General features: G+C 44.4%; 1 long non-coding RNA gene across 1 annotated transcript in view; it reads left to right on the forward strand.

Annotated features, from left to right (window-relative positions):
• The window catches only part of LOC146336750 (uncharacterized), a 510,408-nt gene extending 490,153 nt beyond the window's left edge, over positions 1–20,255 (forward strand). The window contains exons 4-5 of the long non-coding RNA XR_014785598.1: positions 16,402–16,509; positions 18,365–20,255. This is a non-coding gene — a long non-coding RNA (uncharacterized LOC146336750). The remainder of the gene's footprint in view (positions 1–16,401; positions 16,510–18,364) is intronic.
• Positions 20,256–20,498: the final 243 nt, after the last annotated feature.

The following is a 20,498-nucleotide window of genomic DNA, read 5'->3' on the forward strand; positions in this document are numbered from 1 at the left end:
GCTACGTTTATCGTCACGTAGCCTATCACGGGTGACTTAAAAAAAAAAAAGCGCGTACGCAAATGGTGGCCCCCATAGGGAGCTGCCATTCGCATTCCTTATTTGGTCCCTGTAGTCTACATAAAGATTTACGTACACTACAGCGAAAATAAGGGCAACGCTATTTGTTGCGGGTGGTGGGGGGGTGGCGGAGAATTTCTCCCCGAACCTTCGGAGGACCGAATGCGTTGGCACTCGGCCCCCCGAAGTTTCGGGGAGAAATTCTCCCCCATCCCTACTGCTGAATTTACTGCTATAGGAGCCCCCCCCCCGGTGCTTTTGGAAGGAACAAGGTGTGCAGGGACAGGAAGTGGGCACTTCCTTTACAAGCAGAATCCCACTCTTGGGACCCTTCTGGAAGCACAATTCTACTTCCAAATAAACTTCATGTTCCGTGTGCACCTTAATTTCTCGCTAAATTGCTGTTTTGCTTTTGCTGCTACCACCATGGCAGGAAATTCAGAAGTGGGAGAACGGGGGCTGAAAAACTGGTCATGGGGGCCGCACACTGGGAGGCATGTAACCAGTGTTCAGCTGAGCGCAATTATAATCAGCTTTCAGACCTTCCTGCTAGGGGTGAACGAAAGTCACTTACCTGTACTTGAAGCTTGTTCGCGGTGGGGGGGAGGTGCTTCGCTGCTCCCCCCGTGAAGTTCAGGCCGGGGGGGAGGCTTCCCGCCACGCCCGGCTGAAATTCAGGCCGGGTGGGAGGCTTCCCGCCTTGCCCAGCTGAAATTCAGGCCGGGGAAGAGGCGCCTTGCCTTGCCCAGCCGCAAACTCAAAAGTTTTTTGTTTTTTTTTTAAACGCCCCCGTGATAGGCTACGTGATGATTAACGTAGCCTATCACAGCTAGATCTGCAAAGTCAGCCGTGATAGGCTACGTGACGATTTACGTAGCCTATCACGGCTGACTTTGCAAATCTAGCCATGATAGGCTACATTAATTGTCATGTAGCCTATCACGGGGGCGTTTTTTTTTTTCTTTGATTGGAATGGTGGCGGCGGCAGCCGGTCAAAAGATCGGCTGCTGCTCCCGCCCCGGACGAACACCCGCCGAACTGCTGTCCGGACCCGCCGCCGGGAGGGACATTCGCCAAAGGTAAGTCCCGTCCCAGGGGGGGGTGCGGTGTGCGGGGGGGTGCGGAGAATTTCTCCCTGAAACTTGTTCGGGGGGCCGAACACGTTGGCGCTCAGCCCCCCGAAGTTTCGGGGAGAAATTCTCCACCAACCCTACTTCCTGCTCAGTACAGCGGCAGGGCTTGTGCAGGCATCCCTATGTTTCCTCCATGGCTACAGTTTGTAAATCCCTGTATAGACTTTTCTCTGTTTCTCTGTTTCTCTGTTTGTTGGGTCCCATTTTCTTCCTTGTTTGCTGCACCTAGTGACTGCTGCACATACGTTATGCCTCCTACTAGATAACATAGGCAATCTCAAGACCTTCTTGGAGGCCAGGGTAGAGTGGATTCAGTAGGTCCTGCTGGCAGCATTTAGACCTTGGGGCAGAGTTGATCAGACCAGCAGTGGGTCCATCTGTGAGTAGGGATGTCAGAAAATTTCGCCACGAATCTCGGGGAGGCCAAATGCCAGCGCATTCAGCCCCCCGAAATCAGTGGCGAAACGGTCTGCCCCCCCTGCCTCCCCCGGGATGGGACTTACCTTTGGTGAATCTCCCTGGTGGTGGTGGCTCCGGCGGCGGTTTGGCGGTGGTTTGGTGGCGGTTCGGCAGCAGCGGCGGAGGCTGGTCTTCCGACCAGCTGCCACCGCCGCCATTTCCAGTAAAAAAAACCACACACACACACAAAAACGTGATAGGCTACGTAAAGATTTACGTAGCCTATCACGGCTAGATTTTCAAAAAATGCCATGATAGGCTACGTAAATGTTTACATAGCCTATCAAGGCTGAGTGACAAAAAAACAAACCACGCATACGCAAATGGCAGCACCCATGGGCGCCACCATTTGCGTTCCTTATTTTGGCATGTGTAGTCTACGTAAAGATTGACATAGACTACAGCGAAAATAAGGGGAACACAAATAGCGTAGCGTCTATGCTATTTGCGTTCCCCTTATTTTCACCGTAGTCTACGTAAATGTTTACATAGACTACACATACCAAAATAAGGAAAAGAAATGGCGGCGCCCATGGGCGCCGCCATTTGCATACACACGGTTCTTTTCTTTCTTTCACTCAGCCATGATAGGCTACGTAAACATTTACGTAGCCTATCACGGCTGACTGCAGGGACGCAAACAGCGGCAGCTACAGCTGCCGCCATTTGCGTTCCCAGCCGGCCGGGATTCACGGCGGGAGGGACAAGGCGCCTTCCCCTGGCCAGAATTTCGGGGGGGAGGGACGGGGCACCTCCCCCCCAGCCAGAATTTTGGGGGGGACGGGACGCCTCCCCCCCCAGCCAGAATTTCGGGGGGAGGGACGGAGCACCTCCCCCCCACCGCGAAGCAAATTTCATCAAAGGTAAGTGACTTTCGTACATCCTTATATGTGAGCCATTTTCTTTGACTCCAAGACTTAGAGCTATGTGGGAAAGAGGAAACTTGTGGAGGCCTGTTGAAATAGGGAAAGGCACCCACAGTTTTAAGGGACTGAAGATGTTGAGTTTAAGGAGTCACTATGGTTAGGGAGGAATGACTGAATTTGATTGGCCTTCGTGAAGAGTGTAGGGATTATACTACAAAATAAATATTTGTGTGTTTGTTTGTTTATTACATTTATACATATTGCCAAATAGCCAAGCCTTTCTGGGAAGTGCACAACATGGAAACCCTAAAACACAACGTGATAAAATACTATATACCTTTTAAATATCGAAACTAGTGCTGTGCCGAAAATTTCTGGCACTTTTTTTTTTTTTTACCATTCTCATTCCATTTGATAGAAACAAAATTGCTTTTGAAAAGAAATTCAGTGGTGGAGAAATTCTCATGGGTTGTGTGTGTGTGTGAGAGAGAGAGTCTTGTCTCTCTGGTATAAGGATGGTGCAGGTACTCGATTCAGTCCAGGAATCTGGCAGAATCACCCCTGCTCACACCCTTGAGTCCCGCTCGCTGAGCCCCTGCCCTTGCTCACTTCTTGCCTGCACTTGGCAAATGGCCTGCATTCACCCCATTGGTCTTGTCAAGCTTCGCTGTCACCATTTTTTGAGAAATGAAATGGCAATCGCAAAGATGTGCATATTTGTGCACATGCACAAATGCACATTTTTTTTCAAAAATATGCATTTTTGCACACACACAAATATACATCCTCAAGAATGCACATTTCACATATGCAAATATGTGCATTATTAAAATGAACATTTTCACGCATACAAAAACATGTGCATTTTTGCGAGAGCTATTTCATTTTTCAGACAAAATGGTGACCACGGACCTTGACGAGACCGCTGGGGTGAGTGCGGGCTGCTTGCCAAGGATGGGAGGAGCTTGAGTGTGGTCTGGGGACTGGTGAGCACGGTCAGGGCTAGGTGGGCATCTGGAGAACTCAGGTGGGGGTGAGTTCACACATCTCTACTCTGGTAGCCTGTAGATTCCTCAGCTTTCTACACTTCAATTAAAGGCCAGGGGAAGGGATCATGACATAATTCCTCACATAGGTCTTTTTGCTCTGGAAGTGCAGGCAGCCTGGGAGGCTAGCAATGATAAGGTAAGCTCCAAAACACCACAGCAAGAAACTATAAAACACCTTGAGAATGAGGTAGAACAATGGAAGCCTCTTTCATGAGGGAAGAAAACATTAAAGAGCTAGACACAACACTACCCCCCTCACACCTGCATTCTGGAGGATGCAAAATGGGAGCCAGCCTACTAACACAGTTGATGTTGTTTCAGCACACAAAAACCAAACACACAAAAAACCCCACACACCATATAGAAAAAGAAAGGAACCATGGAACTATCCCTATCAGTGGTGAGCCCTACCTGTGTTTAACTGTGGAGAATTTCTCCTCCCCCTGGAGAAATTCAGTGAAATTCTTCCCCCATTTTCTCTGCCCACAACTAGGGTGGATAATTTTTGAGAGGCTGTTTGTGCACAGCTCTAATTAAAACAGAATACAATCAAAGATTCCTGAATCAGTATAAATGAAAAGGCTATGATGTCTCACTCCCCACTCCCCAAATGTGGCGGATAGGTTTTTGGCGGGGGCTGGGGGAAGAACTAAGATTATTTCAAGTAAGTGAAATGATACCATTAATTAGATACAGAAAGTCAACAGTGCTGGATAACATGATTCCTGAATAGGTTTTTCTTTGTTTTTCTTCTTGTTTTAACCTTGAGGGGAAAATTAAGCCAGTGTTCATTTCAAACACATTAATGCCTTGAAAAGAAAACAGGTGCTGCCTTTGTTGCTCTCAAACGTAACCCAATAAAGACCTTTCCAGGTGTGTTTGTTGCATGGGTATAACAGTCCTTGCTTTGCGTTCATTAATGCTACTAAAATATATGAGTGGATTTTTCAAATTGAACCTTATCAAGGGGTTGCTTCTAGGGAAGGGTGAATCTCTCAAGCTTGATCTCATTTTTCCCATGCTAAGTTAATTCCATCCTGATACTGCGTCAAACTGTGATATTTTCACTCCGCAGGCAGACAAATTGTTCCATGTTTCCGTGTTCAGTTTTGTACTCATTTTTTCAACCTGTTTTCAAATTAATGAAGTATTTTTGCATGCATTTTTTCAAAATATATGCATATTTTGTGTACATATTTGTAAGTAGGGTGTTTTGCTTGTTTGTTTTTGTGCACCACAAACTTGAAAAGGCACAGATTCCAACAGCAAACTATGTTCTGGTTCAGGTTCGGGATATGTGAACTTGGTAAATTTGCATTGAACCAAATTAATTTCTCACCCAGCTGTAGTTGTTTTCCATTGCAAATGAAGGGAGAGAAATTGCAGCATACTGTATATGAAGTCTTCCCAACTTTAGTGGCAATCTAAAGGTTTCTATCTCTCCCTGCTCATAACATCCAGCAGAAAAAAAGCTTTGAGGAGGAATTAGGACAACCTCAACAAGTTCAAACATTGTGTGTTTGCCTATCCCTAATTCCTTCCTTTTTGTAGTGGTGTGGTCAGATTCCTTGTTGTAGTATGTGAAAGCTGTCCATCAAGGCAATAATAGGCCCAAGGTAAGATATACTGGAGCAACAGGGGAACTGGACAGCCAAACAGTCAGGCTAGAGCATCAGGATCTGCTGAGCAGAAGGTGTTGTGACTTGTGACACAACCGATAGCTAGGAAGCAACTGAATGGCTTTACAAATGGACCTGTTGCTCCAGTCCTGCGCAGAGCATCAAGCTGGCCCTAATCTGGAATATGTGTTGTCATGCAGCATCTGGGTTTCCACCGTCTGCTCTAGGTGACGGCTTAGACAAAGATGTATGATGGAACAAGAGTGGTACCACAAGTACCAGCCCAGGACTGGAATGAGTCCGGGACAATGGAGAGCAGCCCTGGAGCTAGAGTATGGACAAGTTACCCGAACACCGTCTTAGAGGAACTGGCACCGTTTTATAGCCAGACAAGGCTGGGAAAGTCTTTCTGGTCAGGCACCAGCCTGGGCTTGTTAACATTTTGGTTAGGATTGTCTCCAGGCTTGATGGGGCTCCAGGCAAAGTCACCACCAGTACCCTCCCCATTGGTGGCACCTCCAAATGTAGACTTATCTGGAAGAAGTAGCTGAGTTGAGGAAGCTCCCTGATCCTGGGGCCAGCAGTTCCCAACATGCCCTCTTCCTCTTCAACAGGTCCTCTTCCGCCTTAGTCTTCAACATGTCTTCCTCCTAAGTCTGCCTAAGTCCTCCTCCTAAGTCTTCCTCCCAAGTCTTCAACAGGTCCTCTTCCTATTCATCAGGCCCTCCTCCTCCTAAGTCTCATCTTGATTAAATTGTGGGAATTTTTCATTAGTTCAAATCTTTAACTGCTACATGGCAAGCAGGTACAACATGGCCATCTGCATGGTGGAAAAAGCTGTAACTATTAAATTTGGCTGGTGCAGATAGGAATTTCATTTTAGTCCATTTGTTTAAATATATGAAAAAATGCAAATCCCTTCATACAGAAAGAGCTTGAGATTTAAAATATTTGAATGCAGGAGAAAGCAAAACTGACAGATTCATCCATCCCTAATTATAAGCTTGAACTTCCTGAACTAATGTGCAGATTACAACTTAGTTTTCCACTGGCTTTTGCACTTTTTTAATGCCCCAATGCAGTTCCCAAAATCTTTGTTTGTTTGTTTGTTTGTTTTAATTCACCCAGAAAACTTTGGTTATTGGGCAGAGTAAAAACATAATAAATAAATAAAATGTGTCGAGACACATTTAAAATGCATATTTTGGGGAAAATGTGTTTAGAAATGTGTGGTTTGAGAGAAAGGGAATTTAAAATAATGATTTAAATACATATTTAAATTTAAATATTCATGCAGAGTTTTTTGTTTTTGTTTTAAGTGCAGGTTAATAGGTAAAAGGGACAGAACAGACTCATGGGTGAACCCATGTGGAAATGACTTGGACTGCAAATAAACTGATTCAGCTGTCCCTTGTGTAATCTGCTCCTCAGTGCAGGCACAAGCTGTTTCTGACAACATGTTTCTCTGCATTGCCTTGGCAAGGGATGTAGCGGATCTCACCATTGTCCTCCTTCCTTAGATGTCTGATGGAGTGTGGAATTGTGACGAGATCATTTCCATTACTTGTCAGGGTGATGCAGAGACTTGTTGCATAGCCACCATGGTATGTTGGCACTCTGCAAATGGCTGCCTAAATGGATGCATCATAAGAGAAGTAGGTCTTTCCTGGAAAGATCAGCAGAGCCAAACATATTTTTATGACTCCCTGGACATATAATCATGCTACAGCACAGGAAGATCAACAACAGTACTGATCCATATATAGAGATATGAAGTTGGCTTATAGTGATCTATTTAGTCCAGCATTATCTATTTTGCTTAGCTGAAGGTCTCGAGCAGGGCTCTTCTGGGAAACTTTTGTCTCAATATGTTGGGGGCCCAGGTTCCCAGATATATTGGCATGGGAGAATTGGATAGCCATTAATTATTTGAGGGTTGTTTTTTTTTTTAAAAAAAGGATGCAACCAGGCATATAAAATCAAAACCACTCTGTGATCCCAGGACTAGCCACATGATTTATCAGCTGCTCTTTGCTCAGCTTGCCACCAATACAATGTAATCCATAAAATGAGAAGTGCAGACCCCTAAATATGGAAATAAAACAGCCCATTAGCTGAAAGACATGGTTAGTGCTGGAATGTAGCATGCATGCTCAAGGATATTTGCTGGGTTATCTTAATGGACATATTTTGAAAAAAGAAAAGAAAAAAAAAGACACATCTCAGATTGTTGCCAGCTACTTAAAAAAGAGAAATAGGATTTTATATATATATATATATATATACACACACACACACACACATACACACACACACACTCTACTTGGAGGTACTGTGCTGTACCAGTGGGTTTTCTGGCTAATTTTAAATAATGAATTTGAACAGGAGAGGCCATAAAAATGAATCGTCAGCTTTCGCAATGGCCTGGGCTGTAAATCAAAAATGAGCCTCCCTTAGTCACAGAATTGGTTCTTCCCACCAACTGTTCAAATGCCTCAGGTGCCAGAAGGCATTAGAAAGCCCAGTGCAAAAGGTTGGCAGTTCTGCTGATGGTAGGGGGAAAAAAATGGTGCTATTTTTTTCTTCTTTTTTTCCCTTCCTCTGTTTCTCAACTCAGCGCTGAGATCCCAGTATGTGGCTTTGCATTTTACAGCATTTGTACAGACTCTGAGACAAATCTGTTGCAATGCCCCAGTTGCCTCTGTGGATATAATCAAAGCTAATGAGATGAGGGAATATCCCACAGGTGTTTGCCTGGGTACCAATGGATTGGATTTAACCTTGTTTTCAAGCATTTCCTTGTGTGTGATACCTGCAGTTCCGCAAGACATCATACGTTCATAAGTAAATGCACGAGGGGAAAATGTTTGATCAAGATAATAGCCTTGGTCATGTGAATAATTATGTGCATGGAAATGGCAGTATGTAGACCTATGGGCAACACTAAACATGATGCATCAAAATTGCCCGGCAAATAAAACTCCGTTAATCATGTATTTAATTGAAATCAAAATTTGAGTTGAATTTGTAAAGTCATACTGAGCAAAGCAGAAACCTCTCTTGGGATTTGACAAGATGTGAAAACAATCTGAAATGACTAAGTTATGACCTTGGGGAGGTGGGACAAAGAAGAGGGAGAAAACTCCAGGTTCTACTAGCAAATTCTCTTCAATTCTTGGCCCAATGCATTTCAGATTGTAAATCCTTCTTCAGCAGCACTTTTCCAATAATGTCCACAAATGCTGTGATGCCTATGGTAGTCAGAAACTGACAAACTACCAGTAGGACTGGAACTACCACAGAACTTGGGCTCCAATCTTCCGTATTGGGAGCTGACAATCACAGATATTAGTGGCAACCTAAGAAGGAAGAGGCAGTTCCTTTACATAGAACAAGGAATAATTTGTTATATGAGCCAGCTAGCATAACGGTGGCTTTGCCAGATCTCATCATGTTATCCTCAACGCAGTTAAATCTGACTGCCCATACTCATGGTAACATGACAGGTTCATACCAGCAACCGTTCTCATTTCACTTGCGCCAGCGTCGCTCTGAAGAACCTGAGTGACATCATCCTGTGTGTGAGTGACATACGACAGCTTTGATTGAACATGGTAGCTCTCCTTAAAGGATAGGAAGCACGAGTGAACTTCATAGCCCTCCTGCAGTCTCTCTATAATCACTGCTTTGTTCATGAGAGGAATGTCACAAATGGCATGAAATGAAAGAGGCCTTCCTCGCCCAGCATACCATTTTGTCAACAAAGCTGCAGACTTTAATCCAAACCATCCAGCAGCTGTTATTCCAGCACTCGTTTGCATTGTAGCTTGAGGATATGATAAGAGGAGATAAGATGTCTGTGCTTGGGGTGGGGGGATTTCTCTGCAGTTAAGAAAGAATATTGTATTCTATTCGGGAATTTCTTCTGCTGCATCTGAGTGATTCTACAATATTGCATCTGAGTGATTCTACAATATCTGCAATATTGGCAGAGATAGCATTCTGCTCAGAAGGAATAATAATTTTAAAAGTTTTGAATTACTAGAAGTCAAGAAGATATGAATGTGTTATGCCACGGAAGGTGTGTATGTGTGTATGTGTGTGTGTGTGTTAGGGATGTGCGGACTGTGTAAAATCCACTCCATCTGTGTTTTGTGGATTGTCAGGTGCCTTTTGTTCCATCATCTGCCCACAGACGGATGCAAATATTTTTTCCGTCATGCGGAAAAATACAAAAATAATTACATATGTATTTACGTCAGTTGTTGTTCAGTCATTCAGTCGTGTCCGACTCTTCATGACCCCATGGACCATAGCACGCCAGGCCTTCCTGTCCTGCACTCTCTCCCGGAGCGTGCTCAAGTCCATATTCATTTAGGGGTGAACGAAAGTCACTTACCTTTTCTCGCAGCTTTTTCGTGGTGGGGGGGAGCGCTTCGCTGCTCCCCCCGCGAAGTTCAGGCCAGGGGGGGAGGCTTCCCGCCTCGCCCGGCCGAAATTCAGGCCGGGGGGGGGAGGCTTCCCGCCTCGCCCGGCCGAAATTCAGGCTGGGGAGGAGGCTTCCCGCCTCGCCCGGCCGCGAACACGAAAGTAAAAAAAAAAACACAAACACGTCCCCTGATAGGCTACGTGACGATTCACGTAGTGTATCACGGCTAGATCTGCAAAGTCAGCCGTGATAGGCTACGTGAATCGTCACGTAGCCTATCACGGGTGACTTAAAAAAAAAAAAAAGCGCGTACGCGAATGGCGGCCCCCATAGGGAGCCGCCATTCGCGTTCCTTATTTAGTTGCTGTAGTCTACGTCAATGTTTACGTAGACTACGGCGAAAATAAGGGCAACGCAAATAGCGTTGCCCTTATTATCGCCGTAGTCTACATAAAGATTGACGTAGACTACAGCGACCAAATAAGGAATGGGAATGGCGGCTCCCTATGGGGGCCGCCATTCGCGTACGTGCTTTTTTTTTTTTAAAGTCACCCGTGATAGGCTACGTGACGATTCACGTAGCCTATCACGGCTGACTTTGCAAATCTAGCCGTGATAGGCTACGTGAATCGTCACGTAGCCTATCAGGGGACAGGTTTTTTTTTTTCTTTGATTGCAATGGCGGGGGCGGCAGCCGGTCGAAAGACTGGCTGCCGCTCCCGCCCCGCTCGAACACCGGACGAACCGCCAGCCGGACCCGCCACCGGGAGGGACATTCAGGGAAGGTAAGTCCCGTCCTGGGGGGGGCGGGGGGTGGGGGGGGCGGAGGATTTCTCCCCGAAACTTGTTCGGGGGGCCGAACACGTTGGCGCTTGGCCCCCCAAAGTTTCGGGGAGAAATTCTCCGCCATCCCTATATTCATTGCATCAGTGATGCTATCTAGCCATCTCATCCGCAGCCATCCCCTTCTCCTTTTGCCTTCAGTCTTTCCCAGTATCAGGGACAGGGTCTTTTCCAGAGAGTTTTCTCTTCGCATTATGTGGCCAAAATATTTGAGCAAATATTTGCTCAAAATATGTACGTAAGTACTGACATAATTTACCTTAGTACGTAACATTTAGCGTATTGTCCCCCATTCCATTCAACATTCCTTCAGTGGAAACTTAGGTATTTTCTTACAAATTTATATGAGTAAATTTCAGGAAAGTAAAAAAAAAAAAAATCATCTGAAACTCCACAGACTCCACATGGTCTGAGGGGGTTGCTCTGCAGCGGATTCCTCAGGTCAGATCCTTAGAAATCTGAGCTCATTTTAGTCCGCCTCAACTTTCTCCAGCATCCCGTGTGTGTGTGTGTGTGTGTTGTGCGTGTTCACCCATCTCTTCTAATGTGCAAGGAATGTAGCCAAAACAAAAACAAAAACCACACACACCTATTTGTGTTTACCAGATAGCAGTCCTGAGACAGAGAGAGAGAGAGAGAGAGAGAGAGAGGTTTGATTCATCCAAAATCTCAGTAGTTTGTAGAGGTGCACGAGAGTCACTTACCTGGTCTCGCAGCTTTTCGCGGTGGGGGGGAGGCGCTTCGCTGCTCTCCCCCCGAAGTTCAGGCTGGGGGCGGAGGCTTCCCGCCTCACCCGGCTGAAATTCAGGCTGGGGGGGAGGCTTCCTGCCTCGCCCGGCCGAAATTCAGGCCGGGGAGGAGGCGCCTCGCCTCGTCCGGCCGCGAAATTAAAAGTTAAAAAAACAACAACGCCCCCGTGATAGGCTACGTGACGATTAACGTAGCCTATCATGGCTAGATTTGCAAAGTCAGCCATGATAGGCTACGTAAATCGTCATGTAGCCTATCACGGGTGACTTTAAAAAAAAAAAGCGCGTACGGAAATGGCGGCCCCCATAGGGAGCCGCCATTCGCGTTCCTTATTTGGTCGCCGTAGTCTACGTAATCTTTACGTAGACTACAGCGACCAAATAAGGAACGTGAATGGCGGCTCCCTAAGGGGGCCGCCATTAGCCGTACGCGCTTCTTCTTTTTTTTTTAAGTCACCCGTGATAGGCTACGTGATGATTTATGTAGCCTATCACGGCTGACTTTGCAAATCTAGCCGTGATAGTCTACATTAATCGTCATGTAGCCTATCACGGGGGCGGGTGTTTTTTTTTAGTTTTATTGGAATGGCGGCGGTGGCAGCCGGTCGAAAGATCGGCTGCCGCCCCCGCCCCTGACGAAGACCCGATGAACCGCCTCCGGGACCCGCCGCTGGGAGGGACATTCAGGAAAGGTAAGTCCCATCCCGGGGGTGGTGCGGGGGGTGGGGGGGGGCAGAGAATTTCTCCCCGAAACTTGTTCGGGGGGGCCGAACACATTGGCGCTCGGCCCTCCGAAGTTTCGGGGAGAAATTCTCCACCAACCCTAGTAGTTTGTGAGCTTTTCTTCAGGCTGTTTTACTCTAGTTGTTCCTCAAGCTAACCCATGCTTCAATCTATACAGTGCAGTTGGTTTTTACTTTGGTTTTATACTGTAGTTTTTAATCTTTTTAAAAGTTTCTATTATGCTTTATTGTGCTGTGTTTTATGGTTGTAATTGCTGCGAATTGCCCAGAGAGTTTCAGCGGTATAGAAATGTAATAGGAAGATAGGTAGGTAGACAAACAGACAGACAGACACACAAGGGTCATATCCATTAGATTCTCCCCCCCCGCCGCCGCCTTTATGAATGTTTTCGTTATAGTCCTATGTAGCTGTCTTCCTTTTGGTTACCTGTGGTTTTCACTTTATTTCAAAATAAAATCCCTTCTGAAATAAAGTTGTGCCAAATGGCCTCTTGAGATTCTCCAAGAGTCTGTTTTGTGGGCAAAGAAACTGGGGTGAACTTTTCACCAAATTTTTCCAGGGCAAAGATAAATTCTCCAAATGTTTTCGAGAGCAGGGTTGCATGTGTCATGAGCAATGGTAAACTATGGAGCTTAGATGGCAGTTGGGATGTATGAGATATTCATTGCAATTCATTTTTATTAGGATTTACCAGTTCGCACTTTCCGAATCAAACACCGAGTACGGCACAATCTGCAGTTGAAGTCCATACCTTTCTGAGTTTGCGATGTGAATTGAGGACCAAAAAAACAAAAGCACATTTGACAGCATGTGTAAATGTTAAAAATGCATACATTTCAAAATGAGTACATTTCAAAAATGTGCACCTATTACTACTACTACTACTACTACTGCTATTACTAACACTTCTGTACCATCCAATAGCCAAAGCTTTCTGGGTGGTTTACAAAGATTAAAAACATTAAAAATACAGTATACAGAGCATTAAAAGGCATTTTACATTAAACACACACAGAGAGAGACAATATACACAAGAGAACGTATATCTAAAACAACTTCAAACAGGCAATCTCAAGCAAGCAACCATAACCATAAGACAATGCAGGATCAATTAAAACTTATCATATGCTGCAAAATGCCTGGCAGAAGAGATTGGTCCAAACCTGGCACCAGGTGGGCCTCAAATACACTTCAGTGATGGTAGAGGAATTCCATAGATTTTAAAGAGGTACACAGCTGATGCGTAGATTTGGAAAAAGACGCGCAGATTTTCATGCAACAATAAAAACAAACAAACCTCGCAATCTGATATGCCCTCGAATTGGAACAAACTGTGGATGGAATTCAGAGCAATTCAGCCAGTTTGAATGGCAGGCCAGGATGGCTGGTGAATTGCCCACAAAGCTGCCCACTCCTGCTGCCACTTCCACAGCCATCCAGATGTTGCTGTTGCCCACCTGCCATACATAGGAAAGTCTTCCCCTGGTGTCTGAAGATCTTGCAAGCTTCAACCACACAGACACATTTAAATTAATTAAATTTTATTAATATATTTTCAAAACTAAATAACTCAGAGGTGCACACCCTTAGGGTCCCTTTAGTATGCATGCCGAGGTTCAGGTGTCTTACTTTTAATGGTCTTGTGCTATGGTGCTCATGGACAGACACACACACATCCTCTTTTGTTAGTATAGATCACTTATGTCTAGCATCTTTGCATTTGCAAGGTGCTTATTATAATATTTATTCTGTGGTGGAATTTCACAAGACCGTCTGAGGGAGATCACTCATATTCCCATTCAGCAGATAGGAACGGCAAGGCGGAGAGGAGGGAGTGATGATGTCTAGTCCACAGGCTGCAGGCCTTGAAGCAAGGAAGGTAGCTGGGCACGTGAGCCGCTTGCCATTTTAGATTTTAAAACAGAAAAGCAGCTTGCCTCTTCAGCAGGGCAATAGCTCTGTGTGGATTTTGGATTGGAACCCCTGTGCATGATTCTTCCTTGTGCATGCATGTTGCTTTGTTGGATCAGGACCTGTCATCCATCCATCCATCCATCCATCCAACACCAATAGTGCTGAGCTCTGAACAGTATTTCTTGAGGTGGGGAATCAGCTGGTGGCACTCCTATAGGTTTCTCTGAAGCATCGGCCCATGTGTCGCCCTTCCTCAGAGCAAGAGTCTTCCTCAGAGCGAGACTCTTCCTCAGAGTGAGGCTCTCTCCAGCATTGATAAAAATAGTTCTAAACTCAATTATAAAACCCCAGATGGCAATTACAAGGAGTACTCGCAGCCCTAGCAAAGTTGATATCTAAAGGCTCATGCAGTTCACTCCCTTCGCTCAGTTCACTTTCCTTGTACAATTTCTTTACAGCTGACGGAATTCGTTATTTCCCCTTTTTGTTGTCTGGTCCCCTGAGTTTGCAAAATACCTCCTCTGCCCAATTATAACTGTATCTGATGTGGGGGTAGGGATGTGCTAACTCACCCCTTTCCAGGTCCCCCGGATGCCCGCCCAGCCCCTGCCCCTGCTCGCCAGTCCCCAGAGCGCACTTCGGCCACCCCCCCATGCTCAGCGAGCAGCTCACACTCACCCCAGAGGCCTCGTTGAACTCCGCCATCACCATTAAAAAAAAAACAAAATGGTGATCGCAAAAATGTGCATGTTTTTGTGCTCAATGTAATGCTCGATCTCATAAGCCACTACACTACATTAGTTCTGTGATGCTTGTTCATTTAAGTCCCACTTTAGTATCATGGGTTCTTTGGGCTGCTACTGAATTGTGCTTAAAATGACATTTCACAACAGACTGGGAGAGTCCTCCTTGACCAAATCTTCTGAGGAATTTTGAAAGAAGCAAAAAGATGCAGTTAGATTGTTTTTTTTTTTAAAAAAAAAACACTGACATTTCCATGGGTGTTTGGGACATTCCTATGTTGGACCTACAGAAAATACCAAATCAGGTTTGTCTAGCTGCATCTGGGATGCCATCATCCAGTTCTTACCAGCTGTGAATTTCCAGGGGGGGGCAGTCTGGTGAATCTTAATAATAGGATCCTGTTCAGTAAATATTGAGCATTTCATGTTGGATGCAATAATGGGGGGGTAGCATTTGGCAAGCAAGGCTGGCACTACGAGGTTTGATTTTTTTTGGGGGGGGGACTTGCAAAATGTTGCAATAGCCGAGAGAAAACATAAATCAGTTTTAAAGTGCTTCCATCCATAATGCTATGAACATAAGATGAGATTAATAGACCTTTTCAAATATAGTGTGTAGAGCCTGCTTGCTGGCCAGAGACAAAGGTGCTTCTGAAGAATAACCATATGTTGTCTGAAAGACAAGAGGGAGAGGCAGAAAGACGTCCCTCAACCCTCTTAAATGATGTCCCTTCTATGGCAAGGCTGCTATATCTATTTATTCATTTTAAAATTTATGAGCCCTGTAGAGCTCTCAGGGCAGCTAACAATACATTATAAAGTATTGTAATTCTGTCCTTAATATCACTCTTAGTATACTTTGTAACCTGCTCTCAGGGGGTGTTCCTTGCTACACTTTATAGCTGTGTGATTGAATATGATGGAGTTTCAAGTTTTAATTATTGTTTTTATGCTGCTCTTTCCTCCCTTGTTAACCTCCTTTGATATTAATGGTGGAAAGATGCCCTAGACATTTCCAGACACAAATATATATGTGTTTTGCAAAGATCTATGCTGACAGCCATGACAGTTGTTGGAAATACTGCAAGTAGGGATGGATGAAAGTCACTTACTTGATCCCAAAGCTTGCTTCGTGGTGGGGGGGAGGCGCTCCGTCCCTCCCCCCGAAATTCTGGCCGGGGGGGAGGCGCCCAGTCCCTCCACGCCGAAATTCTGGCTGGGGGGGAGGCGCCCCGTCCCTCCCTGCCAAAATTCTGGCCGGGGGGGAGGCGCCCCATCCCTCCGGCCGCGAAACGTCTCCTGCTGGGATGCAAATGGCGGTGGCCGCAGCTGCTGCCGTTTGCGTCCCTGCAATCAGCCGTGATAGGCTACATAAATGTTTACGTAGCCTATCACGGCTGACTTTTTTTAAAAAAAGCACGTATGCAAATGGCGGCGCCCATGGGTGCCGCCATTTGCGTTCCTTATTTTGGCATGTGTAGTCTACGTAAACATTTACGTAGACTACGGCGAAAATAAGGGCAACACTATTTGTGTTGCCCTTATTTTCGCCGTAGTCTACGTAAATGTTTATGTAAACTACACATGCCAAAATAAGGAACGCAAATGGCAGCGCCCATGGGCGCCGCCATTTGCGTACGCACTTTTTTTTTTTTTTCAAAGTCAGCCGTGATAGGCTACGTAAACATTTACGTAGCCTATCACGGTGTTTTTTAAAAATCTAGCTGTGATAGGCTATGTAAATCTTTACGTAGCCTATCACATTTGCTTGTTTGTTTGGTTTTTTTACTTAGAAATGGCAGCGGTGGCAGCCGGTCGGAAGACTGGCCGTGGCCAAGGCCGCCGCCAAACCACCGCCAAACCACCGCCGGAGCCACCACCGCCAGGGACATTTGCCCAAGGTAAGTCCCGTCCCAGGGGGGCGGGGGAGCAGACCGTTTCGCCACCAATTTCGGGGGGCCGAATGCGCTGGCATTTGGCCTCCCCGAGATTCGTGGAGAAATTCTCTGACATCCCTAACTGCAAGACTGGGGCAGATTTTATACATACATGGTGGGCTAGTGATGTGATGAAGGATGGAGCTGTGGCTCAGTGTTAGATCACATGCTTGGCATGATGCAGAAGACCCCAAGTTCAATCCCAGGCATCTCCAGGTAGGGTTCATTCTCTCTCTCTCTCTCTCTCTCTCTCTCACACACACACACACACACACACACACACATCCTTCCTGAAACACTGTAGAGCAGCTGCCAGTCATTGTCAACAATACAGTCATTGTCGACAATACAATTTATTTAATAATAAATTAAGGATGGGAGAATGTCCGTTACCTTTTCTCACACATTCAGCTTTTTAAAATCAAAAGTTCTTTCCCTTCCAGATTTGAAGAACTTTGTGATTTTTCTTGTAAATTCTTATAAAAATGAACTGAACTTAAATTCTCACCCATCTGCTGCAGCCAAATTCTATAGGTTCAGCTACTTCCACCATGAAGAGGGCCATGGTGTACCAGCCTGCCATATATCTGTTAAAGATGAAGAACTGGTCAGAAAAAAAGAGGTGGCAACTCTAATTAAGAACTAATATGGTTGAATACACAAGGATTCAAACCCAGACATCTAGGAGTTGAGCACTGGATGGACTGAGCTATCAGATTTGGTTTCTCATACATGTTTTTTTAAATATCTATATCTATTTATTAAGATCTTTTTGTCCTGAATATGGAGAACTTGGCAAATTTTGGTAAATTGTTATAAAAACCAAACTGAAATGAAATCCTCACCCATCCCTAGGTTAGGTGGATCAACATTCTGATGCAGTATAAGGTAGGGATATTGGAGGAATCTGATTGGAGGGTGGAGCTCAATGAGTTTTCATTTGCCCAGCCCCTGGACACCATTCCAACTTCTGCCAGCTGGCTCGACTCAGTCCATAGTGGGTTGGGCAAGCTGGTGGACTTCCCATCTTTTTTTATGTGCCTAAGTAGACATTTGCATCAGTTGCAGCTGCAATTTGTGCAAATTTCTATTTACACACGTTTTAAAAGAATCTGGAAACGTTCCTGGATTTCTGGGAAAACCCACAGCTCAGCTCACAAATGCAAGCCAGATCAGGGTTGCCGTGGAAATCTGGTGAATCCAACACGGGCCGTATTTTACGGGAACTGACATCCCTAGTGGAAAAGGAGGCAGCAAAGAAATTGGTCATTTTTGGTCATGTCACTGGTTATTCTATTCAGTTCAATCCTGAAAACCTAGAGTCAGTCCAAAATTTGCTGACGGTCACAAAAATCTTGATTGCTTCTAAGTGGTATTATTCCAGTGCCCCAACTGTAACTCAGTGTCTTCAAAAGACACTGAACTTGTTGAAGAAGGACTTCCAGTGGGAGCCATGTTGCCCTGGCAAGCATTCTGTGGAGGCTCCGCAGGTCGCCTCCTCAAACAGCTTTTAAAAGGTTGAAAAACGTTTTCATCTTCCCCTGGAATTAAAAGGGGAAGCTAGAGTACCATCTGGATAAGATCTTGGAAGAACAACTCCTTTTGCGGAGCAGCAGAAGAGCTGGACTCTAAGGTCAGTTTTCCGGAGCGTCATCTATTCAAAGCTGTTTTGAAACTCCTATGTGATTAGGAGACTTCAGGGCTTATGAGCTCCAAAAGCATTTATGAATTAAAAATACAAACAATATCTGAGGACCTGCAAAATCTGTTGAAGTGACTGTGTGTTTGTAATTAGACTTACTTGCTTTCTTTGCGGAAGAGGAGGATGGCAGCATCAAGGGGAAGGAAAAAAGCCACGGCACCACCACCAACTCCACCAACCCCTCCCTTGGCAAAGGTTCCTAGAGATGCCGGAGATGTACAGGAGTTGCTGGCTTTGATAAAGAGTCTTCTCAATTAGCAGAACAGGCTAAGAGGCTGGATACAATCCAAGATTCTATTACTAAACTTCAAGAGGCTGTGGATTTAATTAATAGTTCTTTGCAAAAGATGGAATTGAAGGTTAATGTTCTCCAAGACCAGTGTCTGCACAAGAGATGGCTATGCATGCCTCCCATAATATCCTGTCTGCAAGAATTTCCCAACTGGAGGCATATACTTGTACAGCGAATCTGCATATCCTTGGTATCAAAGATCTGCCTGCTGATATAAGTCTGTCTAAATTCTTGGATAAATTTCTGCATGAGCTACTCACTCTGCCATCTGATTATTTACTTGATATTGAGCATGCATACTGTGTTCCAGGTCCAGTTCATGGCACCAAAGGGACTGCCTATACTGTTATAGTTCAATTTGCAAGAGTTTCCACAAAAAATCATATTTTGCGCTTGTCAAGGGAAGTGGGAGAACTTTTTGGGGGGCCAACATGAGATAAAGTTATGCTATTTCCGGATCACACTAAAGAAATCACTGACAAAAGAAGGCAATTAACCAAGGCGAGAAATCAGGCAAATCAGTCTGCAATATCATATCAAATATCCTGCTATATTTTGCATTCTTTTTGAAGGCCAGATGAAAAAGTTTTTAAATCATTTTAAATTTTAAATGGCAGAGGCTTGGCTAACTGGTGTTCAAAGTAAGGCATGGGAGCCATCTTCCCCAGCCTCATGAGCTGGGAACTTTTCAATAATCATTCTTCTTCGGATTTGTTTGGGTTATAAGATCCGGGCAGTACACCAGTCTAGAGGACTGTTTACATATATCCCCCCTTTTTTCTCTCTCTTATTCTTACTTCCTCTTTTTTTACATTAGACATGATATACGGTATAATAAAATTCCTGTTTGTGTGTGTATAGATATGTATACATTCATATATAGATTTAGAAATGACACTATCTAAAATATAGATAGCATAAAGTTATTATTATCACTTATCCTTTTTAATTTCCTTCCTTTTTATTATTATTACTACCATTATTATGAGACTTTGATTAGTAATATTTTTGGCTGGTTAAATTGTTAAGCTTTACTATTATATGTTAACTGAAGGGCAATATGTAGTTATTGGAAATGAATTGTAGGCTTGCTCCCTTGCTATAAGACTGATGATATGATATTGAAATGTAAGGTTGATTATCTGTGCTGTACTGAATTGTAATATTGGCAGTGTTATAGGTATAACTTTTAAGTAGAATGGTATTTGAAGTTTGTGTGTAATGCAGTTTAAATTTAATCCCTTTAAGTACCTTTTTATATTTTCTTTTTCTTGCTTGCTTTCTTCTTCCTTTTCCTTCTTCTGCCCCCCCTTTTCCTTTTTTGTTATTGCTGTGTCCTCCTAAGAATACTGTATTGTTGGAAACTGTAGATAATGACTTGGTTGTTGGTACTGGTTATTTCATTTATAAAGATAAAAAAAAATGAATAAAAAGGGTTGTGTTTTTTTTAAAGACACAACTTGTCCTTGATGGTAAAAACCCACTGCCTTTGTCCTGGGATTTTTAACAACAATGTGAGACTTTTAAAAGAACTTGGGTCCAATATACAGTACTGTGCAGAAGTCTTAGGCCACCATTAGATTTGTTGTTTTAGCAATGGTATAATGACCATATAGAATTATTTCTCAGTCTCTTCATTAGAATGCAACCAGAAAATACAGGAAATTTGTATGCAGTATTCAACAACAGAAAAAAATATCAGAAAAAAATGTTTCCATAGGCTAAAGTGGCAAGTATTTAGTGTGACCTCCCGTTACACTAGAGTAACAGCAGGCACCTGGTCCTAAAAGGACTGGAAGGCCAAGAAAACTTTCAAAGTCTGATGAGAAGTTCCTCATTGTTTCTTCTTTGAGAGACCGGAGGAAGTCCAGCAGGGACCTGGCTCAGCATCTGGCAGCTGCATCGGGATGCCAAGTTGACCCTTCTACAGTCTGAAGAAGCTTGATCAGGAATGGTCTT

The sequence above is a fragment of the Heloderma suspectum genome, chromosome 12, assembly GCF_057233095.1.
Source record: "Heloderma suspectum isolate Gila_16-S chromosome 12, 16-S_ref, whole genome shotgun sequence".
Classification (NCBI taxonomy): Eukaryota; Metazoa; Chordata; class Lepidosauria; order Squamata; family Helodermatidae; genus Heloderma; species Heloderma suspectum.